The sequence below is a fragment of the Mus pahari genome, chromosome 6 (genome assembly GCF_900095145.1).
Source record: "Mus pahari chromosome 6, PAHARI_EIJ_v1.1, whole genome shotgun sequence".
Taxonomy (NCBI): Eukaryota; Metazoa; Chordata; class Mammalia; order Rodentia; family Muridae; genus Mus; species Mus pahari.
Window position 1 is genome coordinate 95817237 of NC_034595.1, and position 9070 is coordinate 95826306.

General features: G+C 40.9%; 1 pseudogene; it reads right to left on the reverse strand.

Moving 5' to 3' along the window:
• Positions 1 to 2147, reverse strand: part of LOC110323879 — a 5598-nt pseudogene extending 3451 nt beyond the window's left edge.
• Between the last annotated feature and the right edge of the window lie 6923 nt (positions 2148 to 9070).

A 9070-nucleotide genomic window follows, 5' to 3' on the forward strand; every position in this document is an offset into this window, starting at 1 on the left:
TCTTACACATTACCAAGTCCAGCCACAGCACAAGGTACAACCTTGTCTATCCCTGGAACACAGCCTCTGTGCTCTCAGAAAACACTTCCCAGGAGATGTCACTTCAATGATGCTGATCTCTTCTTAATCACCACTAATTCCTTAGCTCCAGCTAACCAGCATCAATAGTCAGCCTCTAATGACTGGAGAGCCCTAAGCAGTTTCACTTGTTCCTTGTGGGTCTCTACCATATGGCACAGGAACACTACATCAGCAGTTAACTGACGGTGGGCACTGGACAGGGCAGTTGGATCAAAGACTGATCTAAAGTCCCATAGGGTGGTGGCTGAAAGAAAGATGGGAGTGCAGCAGCGCCTCTGGGGTGGGGGGTGGGGGAGCGAAGCTAGGGCGATTGTGGCTGTTTGGGGTAGACTGCAAATATTGAGCTGCCTCCCCCTCGAGAGTCACTTCATCAGTGGGCAGCAGTTTGTTATCAAGATCAATAAGGGAAGGATAAAGGCTTGCCATCTTAATTTCTTCCCTAGGTGGGGGCAAAGAAAGATGCATACCAGTTGGTAAAGGGGGGAGATCTGCGATGCCATCAACCACAGAAAGCAGAGCAGACAAAGGTTTATCTCTTAAGGGGGACAGAGGCAGTGTATGAGTTGCTAGGTTAGCACAAGGAGGATCAGAGAGGGATTCTTTAAGAGACCACTCTCCCTCAGACACCAGACATAGGAGATCTGGCCATTCAGGGGTTGTTCTAAGAATATCATTAATAAGAGACCAGTAGCTAAAGGCCTTAACAGCTATTTTTATAGGTCCAAATGCTTCATAATAATCTCTGAAACAATCACTAACTCTACACCACCTCTTTACATCAATCGTTCTCTCTTGGGGAAACCATGGGCAAATCTCTCCCACAAAATCTAAAAATTCCTTCAAATCCTTTTTCTTAACTCTAGTTCCTCCGCTTTTGAGTGACTCCTTGAGCCCTGTCACAAAAAGTGACTGCTTAGAGAATGCTTGTCCCATGTCTTACCATATTTCTCCTGATATCTGCGTCGCATTATGCTCTCTCTCCCAGACTATCTCACAGTGGGTTGGACCATGGCGTCATGCCGAACTGAAGCTGCTCTCTGGCGCTTCCTGAAATGAGTGGGTAGGCCTACCCTCTGATAATGAGCAGCATTCTCTTCTGCAGCAATTCCTGGGAAGCCCCACATTCTGGATGCCAGTTTGCCCTGACCCACAGGACAGTTGAACAGGGACTTGAGGGGAACCTGGAAGAGAATGGGGGACAAGAAATACAAAGAATGGACAGCAAGACAAGAGGTCCTGTTCATGTTGACAGATTTTTATTTTTCCCACACAGGTTATATACTCATAGGAGCAGGAAGGGGCTAGAGGGAGGTCGCTTTGTCTCTGGGTAATGCACCTGTTCCCAGGAACAGGATATTGACTGGGTAAACAGTTTGGCAGGAAGACTAGAACAGAATGTGTTATTAGGCACCTGTCCACAAGATTTATAGCTATTTATTCTCCTCTGACTTCAGGATATATGTCTATTTGTACTCAGCTGGGCTAGTTCTTTCCCACTAAAGAACTTAAGGCAGTTAATGTTCAAACAAGGTCACTCCCAACAAAACACAACATGCCTCTTTACGACTAGGACACAGGAGACAAAGGGGACCAAACCTGATTCAATCCTCACAGTGATCCTAACAAGTGAAAATGACAACCCTCAATTTCCCTACATGAACTTGAGGAACCTTGAGAATCAGGGAAGCCAGGATTCTCAATTCCCACCTACTATTTTCAGATGATATGATTGCATACTTATGTGACCCCAAAAATTCCACCAGAGAACTCCTACCGCTGATAAACAGCTTCGGCAAAGTGACTTGATATAAAATTAATTCAAAAAAATCAGAAGCCTTCCTATAGTCAAAGGATAAATGGAAGGAGAAAGAAATTAGGGAAATGACACCCTTCATAATAGTCACAAACAATATAAAGAATCTTGGTGTGACTCTAACCAAACAAGTGAAAGATCTGTATGACAAGAACTTCAAGTCTCTGAAGAAAGAAATAAAAGAAGACCTCAGAAGATAGGAAGATTTCCCATGCTTGTGTATTAGCAGGATTACTATAGCAAAAGTGGCCATCTTGCCAAAAGCCATCTACAGATTCAATGCAATCCCCATCAAAATTCCAATAAATTCTTCTTAGAGTTAGAAAGAGTAATTCTCAAATTCATTTGTAATTAAAAACAAAACCCATGAGAGTGCAAAGTACTGTCAACAATAAAATAACTTCTGAGGGAATCACAATCCCTGACCTCAAGCTGTATTACAGAGCAATAATGATAAAAACTGCATGGTACTGATACAGTTACAGGTACATAGATCAATGGAATAGAAATGAAGACCCAGAAATGAACCCACACACCTATGGTCACTTGATCTTTGACAAAGAAGCTAAAACCATTCAGTGGAAAAAAGACACCATTTTCAACAAACAGTGCTAGTTCAACTGTCAGTTATCATGTAGAAGAATGCAAATTGATCTATTCTTATCTTCCTGTATAAAGCTCAAGTCTAAGTGGATTGAGGGCCTCCACATAAAACCAGATACACTGAATCTAATAGGAGAAAAAGTGGCAGAAAGCCTCAAATACATGTGCACAGGGGAAAAGATCCTGAACAGAACACTAATGGCTTATGATCTAAGATCAAGAATTAACAAATGGGACCCCATAAAACTGCAAAGCTTCTGTAAGGCAAAGGACACTGTCACTAGGACAAAACAACAACTAACAGATTGGGAAAAGATCTTTATCAATCCTACATCTGATAGAGGGCTAATATCCAATATATACAAAGAACTCAACAAGTTAGACTCCAGAGAACCAAATAACCCCATTAAAAATGGGAAGCAGAGCTAAACAGAGAATTCTCAACTGAGGAAACTCAAATGGCCAAGAAGCATGTAAAGAAATGTCATCAGGGAAATGCAAATAAACAACCCTGAATTTCCACCTCACACCAGTCAGAATGGCTAAGATCAAAAACTCAGGAGACAGCAGATACTGGAGAGGATATGGATAAAGAGGAACACTCCTCTGTTGTTGGTGGGATTGCAAACTGGTACAACCACTCTGAAAATCAGTCTAGTGATTCCTCAGAAAATCGGACACAGTACAACCTGAGGACCCAGCTATACCTCTCCTGGGCATATACCCAGAAGATGCTCCAACATGTAATAATGACACATGCTCCACTATATTCATAGCAGCCATAGTTATAATAACCAAAAGCTGGAAACAACCCAGATGTCCCTCAACAGAGGAATGGATACAAAAAATGTGGTACATTTATACAATGGAATACTACTCAGCTATTAAAAACAATGACTTCATGAAATTTGCAGGCAAATGGATGGAACTTGAAAACATCATCCTGAGCGAGGTAACTCAGATACAGAAGTCACATGGTATACACTCACTGATAAGTGGATATTAGCCCAATAGTACACAAGATTCAATTCACAGACCATATAAAGCTCAAGACGAGGGAAAACCAAAGTGTGGATATTTCAGTCCTTCTTAGAAGGGGGAACAAAATACTCACAGGAGGAAATATGGAGACAAAGGGTGGAGCAGAGACTGAAGGAAAGGCCATCCAGGGAGTGCCTCACCTAGGGATCCATCCCATATTCAGTCACCAAATCCAGACGCTATTGTGGATGCCAAGAAGTGCTTGCTGACAGGAGCTTGATATGGCTGTCTCCTGATAGGCTCTGCCAGAGTCTGACAAATACAGAGGTGGATGCTCCCAGTCAACCATTGGTCTGAGTCTCCATGAAGGAGTTGGAGAAGGGACTGAAGCTGAGGGGTTTTGCAGCCCCATTGGGGGAGCAACAGTGTCAACTGGCCAGACCCCCCCCAAGAGTTCCCCGGGGACTGGACCACCAACCAAAGAGTACACATGGAGGGACTTATGGCTCTGGCCGAATATGTGGCAGAGGATGGCCTTGTTGGATATAAGTGGGAGGAGTGGCCCCAGTGCAGGGGAATTCCAGGAAGGGAAGGCAGGAGTGGGTGGATGGGTGGTGGAGCACTCTCATAGAGGCAGTGGGCAGGGGGAATAGGATGGGGGCTTCCAAAGGGGAGACATGAAAAGGGGAAAACATTTGAAATGTAATTAAAGAAAATATCCAATAAAAAGCAGAATGCAAAGAGGGGTGATTAGACATTTAAAGACAATAGAGGAATGGATCAGATATATTGATGATATATTAGATCTCATGTTTATGATGCTAATCTGATAAGAAAAGTAATTTCTAAAAGTCTTAAGAAAATTCAAAATGGCAAATTTTTAATTGTGGTAAATATGATCATTTGAAAAGGTATTGTAGGGAAGGCACCCCTAGAAGCAACGTTTTTTTCTAGAAATAATCCAAAAAGGTGGCTTCAGCCTTCTGGAGTATGTAGAAGGTATAGGGAAGGCCAGCATTGAATTCATGAATGCAAATCAACAAAGGGCATACAAGTAAGCCTTTGCCATTGAGCCACCACTCTACCTTTAAAATTAATTTACCAAAGACACACATGCCTTACTGGCAGGAAATGAAAAATGGGTTTTCCTAAGCCACATGTCTGAATTCCATGTTAGAACAGTAGATTGTATGTTGCCAAGGAGTCCATGACATCTTGCACTCAGCTTTTGAGTGCCCTAAGGGGCCTCTGGCAGGCCTCAATATCAAATTCAATTCTATCATCTCCTGTCAGCAATAAAGAAACTCATCCACAGAACTGTTAAAAGATTCGATGCCTGTTGTTAAAAAACAACAACAACAACAACAACAAAAAAAAACCACTGCTCTGGATATGATCAAGGTCAGAATACCTTCAGTAAATGAAAGAAAAAATTCATATTTCGGCAAGCTGCTATAAATGATCAGAGACCTAAACTGAAAACAGAAATAAATGGCATTGAAATTGAAGGTTGAGTGGACATCCAAGCAGATGTAACCACAACTTTTCCAAGATCTTTGTACCCAGATTCACCTCTTCAGGAGGTAAATATTTAGCTTCTAGCAATTGGAACTTTATCTCAGGTAAAACAAAGGGCAAGATGGGTTGAATGTATAGATACAGAAGTCGCATAGGAAAATTAAAGCCATATGTAGCTAATATAGCCATGAATTTACAGGGACAGGATTTGTTGGACCAACAGAAACCACAGATTAACATTCCTCCAATCTCAGAAATAAACTATAAAATAAAGAACGCTTCTGAGAAAAAATATTAAAAGGTATTATCAAGAACGGTCACAAACTGTCCAGGTTTTCCATAAGTAGAACACAACAGGAATTGTCTTTCAAAGGCACCCACCACTCTACCTTTAAAATTAATTTACCAAAGACACACATGCCTTACTGGCAGGAAATGAAAAATGGGTTTTCCTAAGCCACATGTCTGAATTCCATGTTAGACAGTATGTTGCCAAGTAGTCCATGACATCTTGCACTCAGCTTTTGAGTTCTTCTTAAATAAAAGGATATTATTGTTGTTTGGTATCTTACAAAAAAAAACAGAATGAAGAGATTTAAAATGTTTTAAGCAAATTCAAAGAGTTGCTGTAGTTCAAACTTTTTTTTCTAAATCTCTAAGAAGTTGGAATGATTTAGAGCTAAAATAAAATATTTGAGGAGGGCAGTGGTAGCCCATGCCTTCAATCCCAGCAGAGTCAGGCAGATCTCTATAAATTGGTTATTTTCTAAATTCTAGAAAAAAGACAAATACATTTAAATCTCAAATATGCATATAAAGAAAAAGGGGAAATAGGTACATTTATCCAGCAAAGTACATTTACTTTCAAATCTTCAAAAGAACTTTTCTTAATTTCAATTGAAAAATAATACTTTTTCTATTGCCAAAAACCATTTTGCCCTGGGGAAGATATAATCTGCCAAAAAGGGGAACCCCTTTCACACTGAGAGTAAGGGAAGGGCCAAGGTTTTGTTTTTATAATCCCAGGAGAATAAAAGTATCCAACTACAGAATCTGGAGACCACTGAACAAGTGAAACATCTGAAGAAAGGAAGGATCACCAAGAGAATATGTTCCAAGAAAAGGAATAAATTTGCAAAATGTAACCCTTGAAGTCTCCAAGAAGATGATGAGACCCCAAAACAATGAATTCACATAGATTATGGTAATGCTACCACTGGGCAAAACTGCCCCATGCCTCTTCTGTCATCATGTTCTGTGCAAACAGTGGACACCTTTGGGTTGACTGCAATATTCTAACTAGTCAGGATTGTCACTAAACTGACAAACACCTCCCAAAGATTAACCTCAGACTACAACTACTCAGGACATTCAAATCGCTGAGTTCATATGAGAATGACATAAACATTCTACAGAAGTTTGAACTTAAAAACACTTAGTCCTAAAACTGCCAAATATAACCAAGCTAAAGATTTCAGGATGCTTGGCAGAAATAGTTTCATTATTGTAATTAGTTTTTACTATGTTAGAGTTAAATCTTTCCTTTTTACTTAGAAAAAAAAAGGAATATAGGAATAATCAGGAAAAAGATAGATTATTGAATCTGCTCTTATAGATCTTTGTATATTGATGCAAAATTAAAGTCATATTTGGTTACATTGGTAACCTTTCTATGACTTATAGATGGGAATAGCTCTATAATACATAGGTTGTGCAGTGGTTCACTCTCCGGGACTATTGATACTTTTTCCTGAAACTTCAGACCAAAAGGTAAAGAATGCTGACCTTAAGAGACATAAGGACTGGCATTGAGAAGTGGAAGAATATTAACTGTGTACACAGGTCCCATGCATGCCTTCTCGGTGAGTGATGCTATATTGTGATAGTGTTAAATGTCAGTTTCTCAGAATATAGAATATGGGCCTCGGAGAATATCTGTGGAGGATTGTCCTCCTTGAAATAATTCTGGAGAGAAGGTCCATTCACTGTGAGTGGCACTATGCTCTGGCTGGAATCCTGAACTGTGTATGTAAAGAAAGAAAACCTTGCAGCATGCATTCTATGTTCTCTCTTTCTAACTGTGGATGCAACATGACCTGCTGCTTCAATTCCATTTTGCCTTGACTTGCCATCAATCCTAACCAATGAAAACACAATAAGAATGCACACCAGACAGCATGGACAGGAATTTCTCATTCCTCTTCTCCTTCCCAAATGTCCTCTGAGAAAGTAACTGTGGACTCTCTGGTCACGGCCAGGTCTTCGCTGAGAACTAGGACATCAGTAATTTATTCAAGTTCCCTGCCTCCATCTAAAGTCAAATCAACCTGACTCAGCCAACCTAACTGTCCATTGCACCCATGCCAAAAAGATGGCTCTGTGCATCACTAGGCAATTTGATGAGAAAAAAAAATGCTTCTTCTGTGCTCAGAACAAAGCTAAGCAAATAGTCCCCAACCTCAGGATCGCATATCAATATAAGAAAACACCTGGAGACAAGAAAATAGGAGGAAGGAAAAAACAGGCTGTTGTTGAAGGTGTTGTTATAGACTTCTCGCAGTCTGTATGGACTTTCAACTGGTCTGAAACTGTCTTCTCAGTTCTCATTTTTAAAAAAAGCATGGTAAACTACAGTGGTAATGCATGCCTATCATTCTAAACCTCAGGAGGAGGAAGCCAGAGGGTTGTATTCTCAAGATCGGGATAGGTTACAATGTGAGACTGTCTCAAAAATGGGGTGGGTGAACAGAAAGTAAGGGGGAAGAAATAGAGGGGAAATAGGAATGAAGGGAAGAAAGGAAGGAATGAAAGAAGAGAGATAAAGCAAACATGAAATTTCCTCCAACTCAGACATAGAGAAATACAGAAAGAATAGGAAGAGGAAGAAGAGGAAGAGCAGGAGGAGGAGGAAAAAAGGAAGAAGAGGAAAAAGTGAGCTACAGATAACATCTTTAACCCACAGTACCCACAAGAGCAGACTCCCCAGATTAATCAGGAATAGTACCAGACAATGAATAAATCTGAACTTAACTGGATGCTGCAAGGCAGAAGGGATTTCCACAGTAAGAAAGTGCTGAATGACAATCCATATGAAGACTCCCAGGATAAATATAGACAGGATTGCCAGCAGCACCATCCACATAGAAGTCATAATCTCAAGGTCGACAAGACCTGCCATTCTGAAAATTTCCCTTGAAAATTTGTGTGTGGATCATCTGACCCAGTTTTATGGGCTGATGCCTCCACCCCCTCCTCCCAGACTGTTTCTGACAAAATGAATTAACCTGTCAACTCAAGCCAGCCATTTGGAACCAGAAGAACCTGTTCATCAGGGAACTAAGGGACCAAAAATTATACCAAGGAGGACCACCACTTAAAAGAATAGTAGGACAGAACTTGTTGGAGTCTGCCAAAAGACCCCCCACTCACAAAGACCACAGAGACTGACATTGCTGCAAACCACAAGAGGATTTTTTTTTATTGATCCAATGCATTGGGGACTGCACCCGCCCCCCCCCTCCAGCACGCAGGCAAGAGAAGAAACCCAAACAAAGAAAGAACACACTTTTTATACCTTGTAAGGGGCAGATTTAGGCAACAGGGCTAGCTGGTTTATTCTCATTGGTGTAGCAAGTGACCCTTTCAGGCATTGGTTGGTTTGCATTGGGTGACTCCCTTTGGCCTAGTGGACTCATTCTGCTTGCCCTTGTGGTTTTTCTCAGAATTTAGTGCAAGGTGAGGCAGGAGAATTTTTCTAGGAATTTTTGTTATGGTTATTTTTCTGAGAACAGCTAATCTTGTTTTGGCAGCTGTAGACTTCGTCTGGTCATTTTGACCACTAGAATTATGTAGTTTGGAAAGTCCCTTCAGAGGGGAAGGGGTTAGGTGGTCTTGAATGTATTTTGGATTCTACAGACTCTTACTACACCCCAGCTGCTCAGGTTGCAGAAAAACATCTGATATGGGTTACATAGACTCCCTCACACAAAGCCTGTGATAAACCCACTTTTGCACCAAATCCTGGCAAAAGCTGGCAAAAACTCTTCCTGTCTCCACCTCCTTGGTTTCTTCTTT